General features: G+C 39.0%; 1 long non-coding RNA gene and 1 pseudogene across 1 annotated transcript in view; both read right to left on the minus strand.

Annotated features, from left to right (window-relative positions):
* Positions 1–15,175, minus strand: part of LOC131817832 (uncharacterized) — a 69,716-nt gene that overhangs the window by 36,727 nt on the left and 17,814 nt on the right. The gene's annotated exons all lie outside the window — the stretch shown is intronic.
* LOC131819009 (U6 spliceosomal RNA) lies at positions 4,162–4,259 on the minus strand (annotated as a pseudogene).

Below are 15,175 nucleotides of genomic sequence, written 5' to 3' on the forward strand. Positions count from 1 at the left end.
AGAAAAGTCATAGTATCATGTCAATAGATGTGGAAAAAGTATTCTTTAAAAAAAAAGTCAATACCATTTAGGATTAAAAATCGCACAGCAAACTAGGAATTACTCAATTTGATAAGAACGCCTACCAAAACCTATCCGTTCTCACCACTATTTTCAATATTGTGCTGGAAGTCCTAGCTAATGGAACAAGTCAAGAAAAATAACTAAAAGGAAGACAGATTAAAAAGGAAGAAATAAAACCATCTTTGTTTGCAGACAACATGGTTGACAATGCAAAACTCCAAAAGAATCAACACAAAGAACTCCTGGAATTAATAAGTGATTATAGCCAAGGTTGCAGGCTACAAGGTTAACATACAAATGTCAAGTTCTTTTCTACATACAAGCAATGAATATAAAAAACTAAAATTAAAAATACATAACCATTTAGCACATAAAAAAGTACTAAGGAATAAATTTTTAAAAAATATGTATAACAGAACTAAAAAACTGATGAAAGAAATCAAAGAACTAAATAAATGAAGCAATATTCCATATTCATAGATAGGAACACTCAGTATTGTTAAGATGACAGTTATTCCAAACGTGAGCTACAGAATCATTACTATATCAAAATCTCAGTATGTTATTATGTAGATGTTGACTGATTCTGAAGTTCATATGGAAAGGCAAATGACCCAAAGTAAGTCCACACTATACTGAAGATAAAGGAGTTGGAGCACTAACACTGACTTCATGCTTTACTACAAGGATAAAGTAATCAAGACTATGTACTGTCAAAAAAAACGGACAGATCAATGAAACAGAACAGAGTGCTCAGAAATAAATCCGTACAAATAGAGCCAACTGATCTTTTACAAAGGAACAAATACAAAACAATGAGGAAAGGTGTCATTCAACAAAAGCAGATGGAAAAACTGGATATCCACATTAAAAACATAAAGCTAGGGACAGGTTTCAAAATTCTTCAGAAACTCAAAATTCTTTACAAACCTAAATGTACAATGCAAAACTAAAGGAATTCTAGAAGATAAAACAGAGGAAAATCTAGGTAACTAGGTAGCTTGGGAACGATTTCTTGGGGATGATTTCTTAAGAAACCAAAAGCATAATCCTCTTAAGTCAGTTGTCATTAAAAATTTCTGTGCAAAAAACACTTTTAAAAAAAAAAAAAGATTTTATTTATTTGACCGAAAGAGAGATCACTGGGTGCCTGGGTGGCTCAGTGAGTTAAGCCGCTGCCTTCGGCTCAGGTCATGATCTCAGGGTCCTGGGATCAAGTCCCGCATCGGGCTCTCTGCTCAGCAGGGAGCCTGTTTCCTCCTCTCTCTCTCTCTCTCTCTCTGCCTGCCTCTCTGCCTACTTGTGATCTCTCTCTGTCAAATATATAAATAAAATCTTTAAAAAAAAAAAGAAAGAAAGAAAGAAAGAGAGATCACAAGCAGGCAGAGAGGCAGGCAGAGAGAGAGAGGAGGAAGCAAGCTCCCCGCCGAGCAGAAAGCCTGATGTGGGGCTTGATCCCAGGACGGTGGGATCACGACCTGAGCAGAAGGCAGAGGCTTAACCCACTGAACCACCAAGGCGCCCCGCAAAAAACACTCTTAAGAGAATAAAAAGACTAGCCACAGGGTAGGAGAAAATTATTTGGAAAATACATGTACGATAAATGACTTGAATCTAAAACATACAAAGAACTCTTTAGAACCTAACAGAAAGCAAACAATCCAATTGAAAAACAGAAAAGATCTGAACAGACTGCTCACGGAAGATATACGGATAGCACAGGGTGGGTGAGACCTTAAAGTGGCTGCATTCTGCTCAGGTCCTGATCCCAAGGTCCTAGGATGGAGCCCCGAGTGGTGCTCAGCAGGGAGCCTACTTCTCCCTCTCTCTCAGCCTGCCACTCTGCCTACTTGTGCTCTCTATTTCTCCATCAAATAAATAAATATTTTAAAAGTATATACAGATAGCAAATAAGCTTATGCAAAGATGCTCACTATCTTAGAGCAATTAGGAAACTGCAAATTAAAATAATGCACTACCAATATACCCCTAAATGGCAAAAATCCAAAATGCTGACAAAGACCTCTAGCAAAAGAACACTTATTCATTGCTGGTAGGAATGATAAATGGATCAATCACCTTGGAAGAGAATTTGGCAGTTTTTCCCAAAGCTAAACTTACTCTTACCATATGAACTAGCAATCTTTCTCCTATATATTTACCCAAATAAGTAGAAAACTCATGTCCACAAAAATCCACACTTGGATGTTCACAGTATTCTTAATTTTCTCTAACTGGAAGCAACCAAGAGGTCCTTAAAAGGTCTTCAAAAGATGAAGACAAACTGTGATACATCTATACAGTGGATTTTTGTGTAGTGATTTAAAAAAAAATTAAGCTACTAAGCCACAAATACACATGGAGGAAGCTTAAATGCATACTGTGTAGGGAATGAAATAAGTGCCTTTCTATTTTCTCGATTTCTGATTCTTTCATACCAGGAGATTTACAGACTCTGGAGAGTGTGTGTCTCTGTGGCTACCTGTGTCTCCTAGGGCAACCAATTCCTTACAGATAAAAAATTTAAAAATTTACCTGGAAGTATGCCTTTCACATACAAACCAACCAACCAGAGTACAAACTTGAACCTCCTTTACTGGGCTCATACTCAGGGCCACTATTCCATTGCCCTAATCACATACACTAGCAACTAGGGACAACACTTTGCCATAAAGCCTTCTGAGATTGTTCAAACTAATCAAATCTAAGCCTGCTTACCCTAACCCACCCATTCCTTTCTGCAGAAATCACAGTAAAGTCTCTTGTCCATTTTTTTCCCCTTGTTCTACCTCAAAACAGAGGCAGGTGCTTCCCCATGTAAGCCTATGTTGCACACTGTACCTCCTCTAAGTATAAAAACAACTCCTTTCCTGTCAGTCATCTCTGTGGTTGTGTCTTACCACAGCTGATTAAAACAAATCCTGGGACAATTTTTTATAAAGCCACTCTGAAGAGACTATATACTGTATGGTTCCAACTACATGACACTGTGTAAAAACAAAACTGTAAAGACAATGAAATTATCAATGGATTCCCTGGAATAGGAGGGAGAGATGAACAGCTGGAGCACAGGGGATATTTAGGGCAATAAAACTATTCTGTGTGATCTTCTATGGGAGTAACATGATGCTGTCTGACACATGACATTATGCATTTTATAAATGCATACAACTAAACAACACTGAGTGATTCCAAATGTAAATTATGGGGCTCAACTAATAATATATCAATGTTGCCTCATCAATTATAACAAAAGTATCATACACCTATACAAGATACTAATTATAGGGGAAACTGAAAGAAGGGGGTCCAGTTCTTCTAAAGGGTAGTTCAAGTTCAGTGTTTCCTTGCTGATTTTCTATCTGGATGATCTATCCATGTTGAAAAAGAGGTAATGAAGTCCATTACTATTATTGTATTTCCATCTATTTCTCCTTTCATATCTGCTATTTTTTTAATATACTGAGAAGCTCCAATGTTGCATGTATATTTACAATTACTATGCCTTGCTGAACTGACCTTCAGTTGATGTCAATTGATGGACTGACCCTCTCTTGTTAAAGCTTTCCACTTTAAAGTGTATTTTTTCTAATATAAGTACAGTTACCCTATATTTTGGTTTTCACTTGCATGGAACATCTTCTTCCATTCCTTCACTTTTATCCTATATAGGGGGTATAGCTCAGTGGTAGAGCATTTGACTGCACTTTTATCCTATATATGTCCTTAATACTGAGAGGAGTCTCTCATAAGCAGGATACAATTAGGTCTTATTCTTACAATCTTTCAACAACACTATGCCTTCAATTTGAGAATTTAATCCACTTATATTTAAAGTAATTATTGATAGATAAGGTCTTATTATTGACATTTTATTGTTTTCTGGCTGTTTATAGTACCCTTGTTCCTTTCTTCCTTTTTGGCAGTCTTCCTTTGTGAATTGATGATTTTCTGTGGTACTATGCTTTGACTCCCTTTTCTTTATCTACTATTGGTTTTGCTGTTTGGTTACCACGAGGCATACATAAACCAACTTACAGATATAATAGTCTCTTTTACACTGATAAATCAATTTAGAATGCATATAAACTCTACTCTTTTATCCCCGTACACACCTTTCATTTTTCGTGTCATTCTTTGTGCAGGGACCATGATAATCTTCTCTGAATCATGCCAATTTTTTAAAAAGGTTTTATTTATTTATATGACAGAGAGAGAGAGAGACAGTGAGAGAGGGAACAACAAGCATCAGGAGAGGGAGAGGGAGAAGCAGGCCCCCCACCGAGCAGGGAGCCCGATGCGGGGCTCTATCCCAGGATCCCAGGATCATGACCCGAGCCGAAGGCAGATGCTTAACCGTCTGAGCCACCCAGGCACCCCTGAATCATGCCAATTTTTAAGTATATGTGCTGCAAAACTGAGCACACACATTTTATTTTTCAGGTCTCCGTTTACATTTTTTAATGTGTATCCATTAAAAAATGTGTATCCATTAACAAATGATTGTAGCCATGGTTATTTTTTAATACTTTTGTCCTTTAACAGTTATACTAAAAACAAATGGTTATAACAGCACCATATTACAATATTCAAATAATGGAATTTGAGTATATATGTACCTATACTAATGTATTTTACATTTTCATATTTTTTCATATTATTAATTAGTGCCATTTTATTTAAGTTTGAGTAACTCCTTCTAGCATTGCTTGTAAGGCGGGTGAAGTGGTAAACTCCCTCAGCTGTTCATCTGGGAAAGTCTCTTCTCATCCATTTCTAAAGCAATGGCTAGATAACGTATTCTTATTGGCAGCTTATTTCTTTCACCATTAGAATATATACACCCACTCTTTCCTGGCCTACAATGTTAAATCCACTGATAGCCTCATGTATGTTTCCTTCTAGATGAGGACTTTTTTTTTGGTCTTCCTGCTTTAAAATTTTCTTTGTCTTTGTTATTAGACCGTTTTACTATAATGCATCTTGGAGAAGATCTCCTTCTCCAAGGACCTATGAGCTTCCTAAACTTGACTGTCCAAATTGTTCCTCAGATTTGGGGAGCTCTCAGTCATTATTTCTCTAAATAAGCTTTCTGTCCCTTTCTCCATCTCTTCTCCTTCCAGGAGTCCACAGAATATATAAATTTCTTTTCTTCATGGTCTCCCTTAATTCATATAGGCTTTCTTAACCATTTTAATTTCTTTCTTTGTTCTTCTTTTAACTAAATGGTTTGAAATGACCTCTTGTCGAGTTTACAGTTTATCTCCTTTGGTTGGTCAAGTCTGCTGATCTCTGTATTTCATTTTATTACTTAATTGTATTCTTTTCTTTAAAAGATTTTATTTATTTATTTGACAGAGCGAGATCACAAGTAGGCATAGAGGCAGGCAGAGAGAGAGAGAGAGGAGGAAGCAGGCTCCCTGCTGAGCAGAGAGCCCGATGCAGGACTCGATCCCAGGACCCTGAGATCATGACCTGAGCTGAAGGCAGTGGCTTAACCCACTGAGCCACCCAGGCGCCCACTTAATTGTACTCTTAAGTTCCAGTATTTCTCTTTGGTTCTTTTCTTATTTCTAATTCTCTGAAGTAAGTGTCATTTTGTTTGCATATCATTTTATTAATTTCATTGCATTCTATCTGTATTTTCTTGCAGTTTCCTCCTTGCACGTATCTTGAATACTCCATCAGGGCAAACACAGATCTCCATTTCTTTAGAGTCAGATTCTGGAAAATTATATCCTTGGTTGTAGGGATCATGTTTCCTTGATTTTTCAGAAGATGTACTCAGCAGACTTACATTGGTTGGTGGGGAGAAACAAAAGAGTCACTGGAGAGAGTGGTGAGTGGATGGAGGAGCAAGGGAAATGTTTGAGAACTGACTGGTGTGCTGCTGGATGAAAAGGAAAGTTTTCAATGTTATTAAAATCCAGACGCATAAAAGAAAAAATTTTAATTTCATGCGAAGCCACGATGAAAATGGGCATAGTCTTAGAAACAGAGTCTAAAAAATTCCCCAAAAGAAAAGCCTAGGGCTACATGGCTTCTTTGTGAGATGTTTGTTTGTTTGTTTTAATAATACCAATTCTTCACAATTTCCTTCAGAAAATAAAGGAGGGAATATTTCTCAATTCATTCAATGAAGCCAGTATTGCCCCAGTATTAAAACTAGAAAAAGTCACCATAAAAGTTAGAGACCAAAATACCCATGAACATAGAGGTACAAATCTTTAAACAAACAAACAAAAAATGGTGCAAACCAGGAGACCCTGGCTGGCTCAGTCAATACAGCATGCAACTTTTGATCTCAGGGTCATGAGTGAGTTCTAGCCCCATGTTGGGCACAGAGGTCACTAAAGAAAAAGAAAAATAAAAAAAGAAGCAAATTAGGGGCACCTGCTGGCTCAGTCAGTGAAGCATGTCACTTGATCTTGGTGTCATTGGTGCAAGCCCCAGGTTGGGATAGAGTTTACTTAAAAAAAAAAACTACAAACCATATTTAGCAACTAACAAAAAAGATTATAAAACATGACCAAAGGGATTTATCCCAAGAATGCAAGATTGGTTTACAGCTAAAGGCCAATTAATATAATATTCCTTATTAAAAGAATAAAGGACAAAAGTCTCATGATGATGTTTTATCATAAATGATTAAAAAGCACTTAAACATTTGAGATTTTTAAAAAATATTCAACAATGGGAGATTTGAAGAGAACTTCCTTATCGTGATAAAGAGCATTTACAAAAGATTCTACAGTTAAGAATAATGTTAACAGTGAAATGTTGAATTCTTTATCCCTAAGATAAGGAGTAAGACAAAGATTACCGATTCTACACTATTCATTTATCTTCTACAGTATTTTCTATCCAATGTTAAAAGACAACAAGATATGAAAGGATTATAAACTGAAACACACACACAAATGGTGTTTATTTGTAAATGACATAACTATGTATATAAAAAAGGGATTAGAGAACTACAGCCTGCGGTTTACCTACCAAATACAAAGAGTACGTAAATTTGGAAATAAAGTACTGATTCACAGCCCTGCCCATTCATTTATGTAGTATTGCTGAATAATGCTTTCATGTCAGAGTCGAACAACAGAGTTGAACAACTGTGCTGACTCCTGCACAGTCGAACAGCTGTGTGTAACTAAGGACTCTATCCAAACTAATACTAATAACCTACTGTTGACCGGAAGACTTACTGATAAGATGCAATTGATTATCACGTTTGGTATGTTATATATATATATATAATGTATGGTATTCTTACAATAAAGTAGGCTAGAGAAGAAATGTTATTGAGAAAATCATAAGAGAAAATACATTTACAGTACTGTACTGTATTTATTGGGGGGGGGATATAAGTGTACCCATGAAGGTTAAATCATTTTGTTCAAGGGTCAACTGTACTTGCAAAGGATACCACATGGCCACAGTCTTGAAATCATCACTATTTGATCTTTTTTTTTTTTTTTTAAAGATTTTATTTATTTATTTGACAGAGAGAGATCACAAGTAGGCAGAGAGGCAGGCAGAGAGAGAGAGGAGGAAGCAGGCTCCCCGCTGAGCAGAGAGCCCGATGCGGGACTCGATCCCAGCACCCTGAGATCGACCTGAGCCGAAGGCAGTGGCTTAACCCACTGAGCCACCCAGGCGCCCCACTATTTGATCTTTTAAGAAAAAGTCTGACAATTGGATGCAGAAAATACAAAGCGACTTACAAAATATTATACGGCTAAATATTATAAAATTGATAAGCAGGTTTGGGAAGGTCACTGATACAAAGCTAATACACAAAAATCAATGCTATTTCTATATACTATATGCAGACTATGAAAATGAAAACACTAATAAAACACTTTGATTTACAACAGAATGAAAAACAATACACCTAGAAATAAATTTAACAACATAGACCTGGGGATCTGGGTGGCACAGTAAGTTGAGCATCTGCCTTCAGGTCATGATCTCAGGGTCCTGGGATAGAGCACCACATCAGGCTCCCCGCTCAGTGGGGAGTCTACTTCTCCTTCTGACCCTTTCCCCACTCTTATACTCTCTCTCAAATAAATAAAATTTTTTAAAAAAATAGTATAAGACTGTACAAGAAAAGCCAAAAAAGGATGCTGAGAGAAAATAAGGATCCAAATAAGTGGAGGGATAGTAGACTCAATAATTAAGAAGGCATTTCCACCCAAATTGATCTACGGATTCAACAAAAATTCCTAGTAAAATCCCAGCAGGCTTTCTTGTAAAAAAATGACAAAAGAATCCTGAATTTTATGGGGAAATATAAAGAACCTATAATAGCCAAACACTTTTGAAAGATAATGGAGAACCTACACTACAAGATTTCAAAATTTATAAACTACGGTAATTCAGATAGTCTGGTATTGGCATAAGGACTGCCATATATCTCAATGAAATAGAAAGTTGAAAAAGAAACCCTTGTATTTATGGTAAACTGATTTTTTAAAAGATTTTATTTATTTGGGGTGCCTGGGTGGCTCAGTGGGTTAAGCCTCTGCTTTTGGCTCAGGTCATGATCTCAGCGTCCTGGGATCGAGCCCCGAATTGGGCTCTCTGCTCAGCAGGGAGCCTGCTTCCCCACCCACCTCTGCCTGCCTCTCTGCCTACCTGTGATCTTTCTGTCAAATAAATAAATAAAATCTTAACAAAAAAATCTAAAAAAAACTTAAAAAAATCTTTTTTTAAAAAGATTTTATTTATTTGACACAGAGAGAGAGAGGTCAAAAGTAGGCAGAGCAGCAGGCAGAGAGAGAGGGGGAAACAGGCTCCAAGCTGAGCAAAGAGCCTGATGTGGGACTCCATCCCAGGATCCTGAGATCACCACCTGAGACGAAGGCAGAGGCTTAACCCACTGAGCCACCCAGGTGCCCTGGTAAACTGATTTTTCACAAAGATGCCAATGTAACTCAATGGGGAAAGTCTAGTCTTTTCAAAAAATCATACTCATACATTTATACATCCACATACAAAAAGAAAAAGAACTAAGATCCATGCCTAATATGATATGCAATAAAACTTAAATAAAATGGATCACTATAAAAGTATAAGAGCCAAAACAATAGAAATCTTCTAAAGAAACACAGGACAAAATCTTTGTGACTTGGAATTGAGCAAAAATTTCTTAGTTTGACATCAAAAACAAACATTAAATGAAAAAAATTCATAAATTGTACTTAATTCGAAAACCTTGCTATGCAAAAGACATTTTTAAGAAAATGAAAACACAGGGGCACCTGGGTGGCTCAGTGGGTTAAGCCTCTGCCTTTGGCTCTGGTCATGATCTCAGGGTCCTGGGATCGAGCCCGACACTGGGCTCTCTGCTCAGAGGGGAGCCTACTTCCTTCTCTTTCTCTCTCTGCCTGCCTCTCTGCCTACTTATGATCTCTATCTGTCAAATAAATAAATAAATAAATATCTTTTTTTAAAAAAAAAAAGAAAATGAAAACACATTCCAAAATACTTACACTGGGAGAAAATATTTACAAATCATAAATCTGATAAAGGACTTCTAACAAACATGTAGAAGACTCTCATAACTTAGTACTCAATATTAGGAAGGCAAATAACTTAGTTATAAAAATTAGCAAAAGCTGGGGTGTCTGGGTGGCTTCGTGGGTTAAAGCCTCTGTCTTCAGCTCAGGTCATGATCCCTGAGTCCTGGGATTGAGCCCAGCATCGGGTGCCCTGCTCAGCGGGGAGCCTGCTTTCCCCTCCTGCTCTGCCTGCCTCTCTGCCTACTTGTGATCTCTGTCAAATAAATATATAAAATCTTTTTTTAAAAAATCATAAACAGCCCAACAATGAAAACAGCCCAAATACTTCTTGAGCGGAGGATGGATAAACAACATGGGGTAAAACTATATAACGGAATACAATTCAGGAATAAAATGGAAGTACTGATCAGTGATACAACACAGGTTTACCTCAAAAACATTATGCTAAGTTGAAGAAACCAAACAAAAGAAGAATATACATTTTCATATACATCAAATTTCTAGAAAAGGGAAATCTACACATATACAATGCACTTCAGGTACTGCCTCTGTGAGAGTGTGAGCAAGGACTGACTGTAAACAGCACATCGATCTTTTTAGGATAATAAAAACATTTTAAAATCCAATTATGGGGGGCACCTGGGTGGCTCAGTGGGTTAGGGCCTCTGCCTTCAGCTCAGGTCATGATCCCAGGGTCCTGGGATCGAGCCCCGCATCTGGCTCTCTGCTCAGCGGGGAGCCTGCTTCCTCCTCTCTCTCTCCCTGCCTCTCTGCCTACTTGTGATCTCTGCCTGTCAAAAAAATAAATAAAATCTTTAAAAAAATAAAAATAAAAATAAAATCCAATTATGGTAATGGTTACACAACTAATAAATTTACTAAAAATGACTGAAATGGTGTGCTTGTGTGTCTCAGTCAATCATCTGCCTTTTGCTCAGGTCATGATCCTGGAGTCCCAGGATCAAGCCCTGCATCAGGCTCCCCGATCATCAGGGGGAAGTCTGTTACTCCCTCTGATCTTCCTCTCCCACTATATGTTCTGTCTCTTTCAATAAATAATCTTTAAAACAAAATAAAGCTCCATTTTTATTTTTATTTTTATTTAAGATTTTATTTATTTATTTGACAGGGAGATCACAAGCCGGCAGAGAGGCAGGCAGAGACTGAGGGGGAAGCAGGCCTCCCACTGAGCGGAGAGCCCGATGGGGGCTCGATCCCAGGACCCTGAGATCATGACCTGAGGCGAAGGAAGAGGCTTAACCCACTGAGCCACCCAGGTGCCCCCACTGTTATTTTTTAAAAAACGATTGTTACACATTTATAATGGGTGAACTATATTATGTAAATTGTATTTCAAAAGCTTTCATTAAGGGTTCATTTTTTTCTTTTATTTTTATTTATTTGACAGACAGAGATCTCAAGTAGGCAGAGAGGCAGGCAGGGGGAGGGGGGAGCAGGCTCCCTGCCGAGCACAGCCTGATGGGGGGCTCGATCCCAGGACCCTGGGATCATGACCTGAGCTAAAGACAGAAACTTTAACCCACTGAGCCACCCAGGTGCCCCTAAGGGTTCATTTTAATGTTGACGCATATTACTGAACTGCCTTTCAGAAAGCATATATCAATTAACATGAACACCAGTAATGTATGAAAATATTTTCCCTCACCTTGACAAATCTAGCTGATACTAAACTTTTGCTAGGTAAAAATTTTACGTTTAATTAACATTTTGTCCTTATCAGTGAGGATATCTTTTCACATTTTTTTTTTAAGATTTTATTTGTTTATTTGACAGACACAGATCACAGTAGACAGAGAGGCAGGCAGAGAGAGAGAGAGGAGGAAGCAGGCTCCCTGATGAGCAGAATGCCCGATGCGGGACTCGATCCCAGCACCCTGAGATCATGACCCGAGCCGAAGGCAGCGGCTTAACCCACTGAGCCACCCAGGTGCCCCTCTTTTCACATTTTTATGGACTAAGTTGTTTTGCCAAAATTCACATGTTGAAGCCCTAACACCAAAATAACTGTATTTGGAGACCAAGCCTTAAAGGGGTAATTAAAGTTAAATAATTCAAAAGGGTAATGTCCATAAAAAAGAAGTAAGAGACACCAAACGCCACTCTGCTCTGAGAATGCAAATAATATATATAATATAGACCATGTGAAGACACAGAAAGGTGGCAGTCAAAAGAGAGTTCTGGGGGCTCTAGTCTGTGATGACAAAACAGGAGGCTCCTGAAACAATAACCTCTGGAAGGAATCCAGAAACCAGCTGAGCAATTCCTATACATCAGATTGACAAGAAAATCACACACTGGAAGAGGCTCAGCACACACAACTACTGGGAGCCACAGTGAACAATAACAAAATCGCTACATGAATAATCAAAAAGGTTTGGAAGATCTGAGAGCTGAAGCAGGATTCAACAGTAAGTTTCATCTCTTCAGTGAGGCCTCTCCTTTAAAACTGGGAGAGGTAACTGTTTTATCTAATGCACAGAAACTAATAAGGTAAAAGAAAAATGAAAACAAAAGAATACGATTCAAAATAAAGAAGATAAAACCCGATTAAAAGAACTCAATGTAGCTTTCTGCCCGTGGACGCTGCCAAGTAAGCATCGTTCAAGTCTCCCCTCCCACCACCGTCATGTCTAAGTCAGAGTCTCCCAAAGAGCCTGAAGAGCTGCAGAAGCTCTTCCTCGGAGGTCTGAGCTTTGAACCAACCAATGAGAGTCTGAGGAGCCATTTTGAGCAACAGGGAGCACTTATGGACTGTGTGGTAATGAGAGATCCAAACACCAAGCACTCCAGAGGCTTTGGGTTTGTCACATATGCCACTGTGGAGGAGGTGGATGCAGCCATGAACGCAAGGCCACACATGGTGGATGGAAGAGTTGCGGAGCCAAAGAGGGCTGTCTCAAGAGAAGATTCTCAAAGACCTGGTGCCCACTTAACTGTGAAAAAGATTTTTGTTGGTGGCATTAAAGAAGACACTGAAGAACATCATCTAAGAGATTATTTCGAACAGTATGGGAAAATCGAAGTGATTGAGATCATGACTGACTGAGGCAGTGGCAAAAAGAGGGGTTTCGCTTTTGTAACATTTGATGACCATGATTCTGTAGACAAGATTGTCATTCAAAAATACCATACTGTGAATGGCCACAACTGTGAAGGAAAGAAAGCACTCTAAGCAAGAGATGGCTTGTGCTTCATTCAGCCAAAGAGGTCGAAGTGGTTCTGGAAACTTTGGTGGTGGTCGTGGAGGTGGTTTTGATGGGAATGACAACTTTGGTCGTGGAGGAAACTTCAGTGGTCGAGGTGGCTTTGGTGGCAGTTGTGGTGGTGATGGATATGGTGGCAGTGGGGATGGCTATAACGGATTTGGTAATGATGGAAGCAACTTAGGAGGTGGCGGAAGCTATAATGATTTTGGCAATTACAACAATCAATCCTCAAATTTTGGACCCATGAAAATAGGCAATTTTGGAGGCAGAAGCTCTGGCCCTTATGGTGGTGGAGGCCAATACTTCGCCAAACCACGAAACCAAGGTGGCTATGGTGGTTCCAGCAGCAGCAGCACCTACAGCAGTGGCAGAAGGTTTTAATTACTGCCAGAAAACAAAGCTTAGCGGGAGAGGAGAGCCAGAGAAGTGACAGGGAAGCTACTGGTTACAACAGATTTGTGAACTCAGCCAAACACAGTGGTGGCAGGGCCTAGCTGCTAGAAAGAAGACATGTTTTAGACAATACTCATATGTATGGGCAAAAAAGCTTGAGGACTATATTTGTGACTAATTGTATAACAGGTTATTTTAGTTTCTGTTCTGTGGAAAGTGTAAAGCATTCCAACAAAGGGTTTTAATGTAGATTTTTTTTTTGCACCCATGCTGTTGATTGCTAAATGTAATAGTCTGATCATGACGCTGAATAAATCTGTCTTTAAAAAAAAAAAAAAAACTCAATGTAACAGGAATAACCTATTTATCTCACTAAAAGATAAAAATAATGGTCATAAAGATCCTCAGTAAGATTAGGAGATGATGCATGAGCAGAGTGAGTTTCAGAGGCGCCTGGGTGGCTCAGTGGGTTAAGCCTCTACCTTCACTCAGGTCATGATCTCAGGGTCCTGAGGTCAAGCCCTGCATCGAGTTCTCTGCTCAGCGGGGAGCCTGCGTCCCCCTCTCTCTCTGCCTCCCTCTCTGCCTGCTTGTGATCTCTCTCTCTGTCAAATAAATAAAATCTTAAAAAAAAAAAAAAAAGAATTAGATGGGGCGCCTAGGTGGCTCGGTGGGTTAAAGCCTCTGCCTTTGGCTCAGGTCATGATCCCAGGGTCCTGGGATCAAGCCCCGAATCGGGCTCTCTGCTCCACAGGGAGCCTGCTTCCTCCCCTCTCTCTCTCTCTACCTGCTTCTCTGCCTACTTGTGATTTCTCTCTCTCTGTCAAATAAATAAATAAATAAATCTTAAAAAAAAAAAACCAAAAAAACCTAAAATATTAAAAAAAAAAAAGGATTAGAAATCAATCACAAGAAGAAAACTTACATATATGTGGACAGTAAACAATACACTCCTAACCAACCCATGGGTCAGAAAAGAAATCAAAAGAGAACTTTAAGGGCCACCTGCCTGGCATGTGATTCTTGATCTTGGGATTGTAGATTCAAGCCCCACATAGGGTGTAGAGATTACTTAAAAATAAAATCTTTAGGGGCACCTGGGTGGCTCAGTGGGTTAAAGCTGCTGCCTTCGGCTCAGGCCATGATCTCAGGGTCCTGGTATCAAGCCCCGCATCAGGCTCTCTGCTCAGTGGGGAGCCTGCTTCCCTTTCTCTCTCTCTGCCTGCCTCTCTGCCTACTTGTGATCTCTGTCAAATAAATAAATAAAATCTTTTAAAAAATAAAATAAAATAAAATAAAATCTTTTAAAAAGAGAGGGAGAAATTTAAAAATACTGAGACAAGGGGCACCTGGGTGGCTCAGTGGATTAAAGCCTCTGCCTTTGGCTCAAGTCATGATCTCAGGGTCCTGGGATCGAGCCCTGCATCGGGCTCTCTGCTCAGCAGGAGGCCTGCTTCTCTTCCTCTCTCTCTCTCTGCCTACTTGTGATCTCTGTCAAATAAATAAATAAAATCTTTTAAAAAAATAAAAATAAAAATACTGAGACAAATGAAAATAGAAAAACAGCAAAACTTATGGGATGAACTATAACACCATTCTAAGTGGGAAGATCATAGCAATAATCACTTACACTAAGAAACAAAGATCTTAAGTAGAATTCTGGAGAAGATGGTGGAGTAGGAGGATCCTAACCTCACCTCCTCCCACAGATACACCCAGATAACACCGACATCAAGGTAAATAATCCAGAAAATGAACAGACTGGCAGAACAGACTCTGTACAAGCAGATGCAGAGAACAGGCCACATCAAAAGTACTAAGAAAGGCAGAGATTTGGTTAGGAACCAAGCTTGTCCATGAGAGGGAGGTACACCCTCCATAGGCACTAATCGGGGAGAGGAGCAGATCCCTCACCAGGCACTCCAGGCATGGGGGACGCACACTGGGAAGATGAATCCCCAT

Source organism: Mustela lutreola, chromosome 16, assembly GCF_030435805.1.
Source record: "Mustela lutreola isolate mMusLut2 chromosome 16, mMusLut2.pri, whole genome shotgun sequence".
NCBI lineage: Eukaryota > Metazoa > Chordata > Mammalia > Carnivora > Mustelidae > Mustela > Mustela lutreola.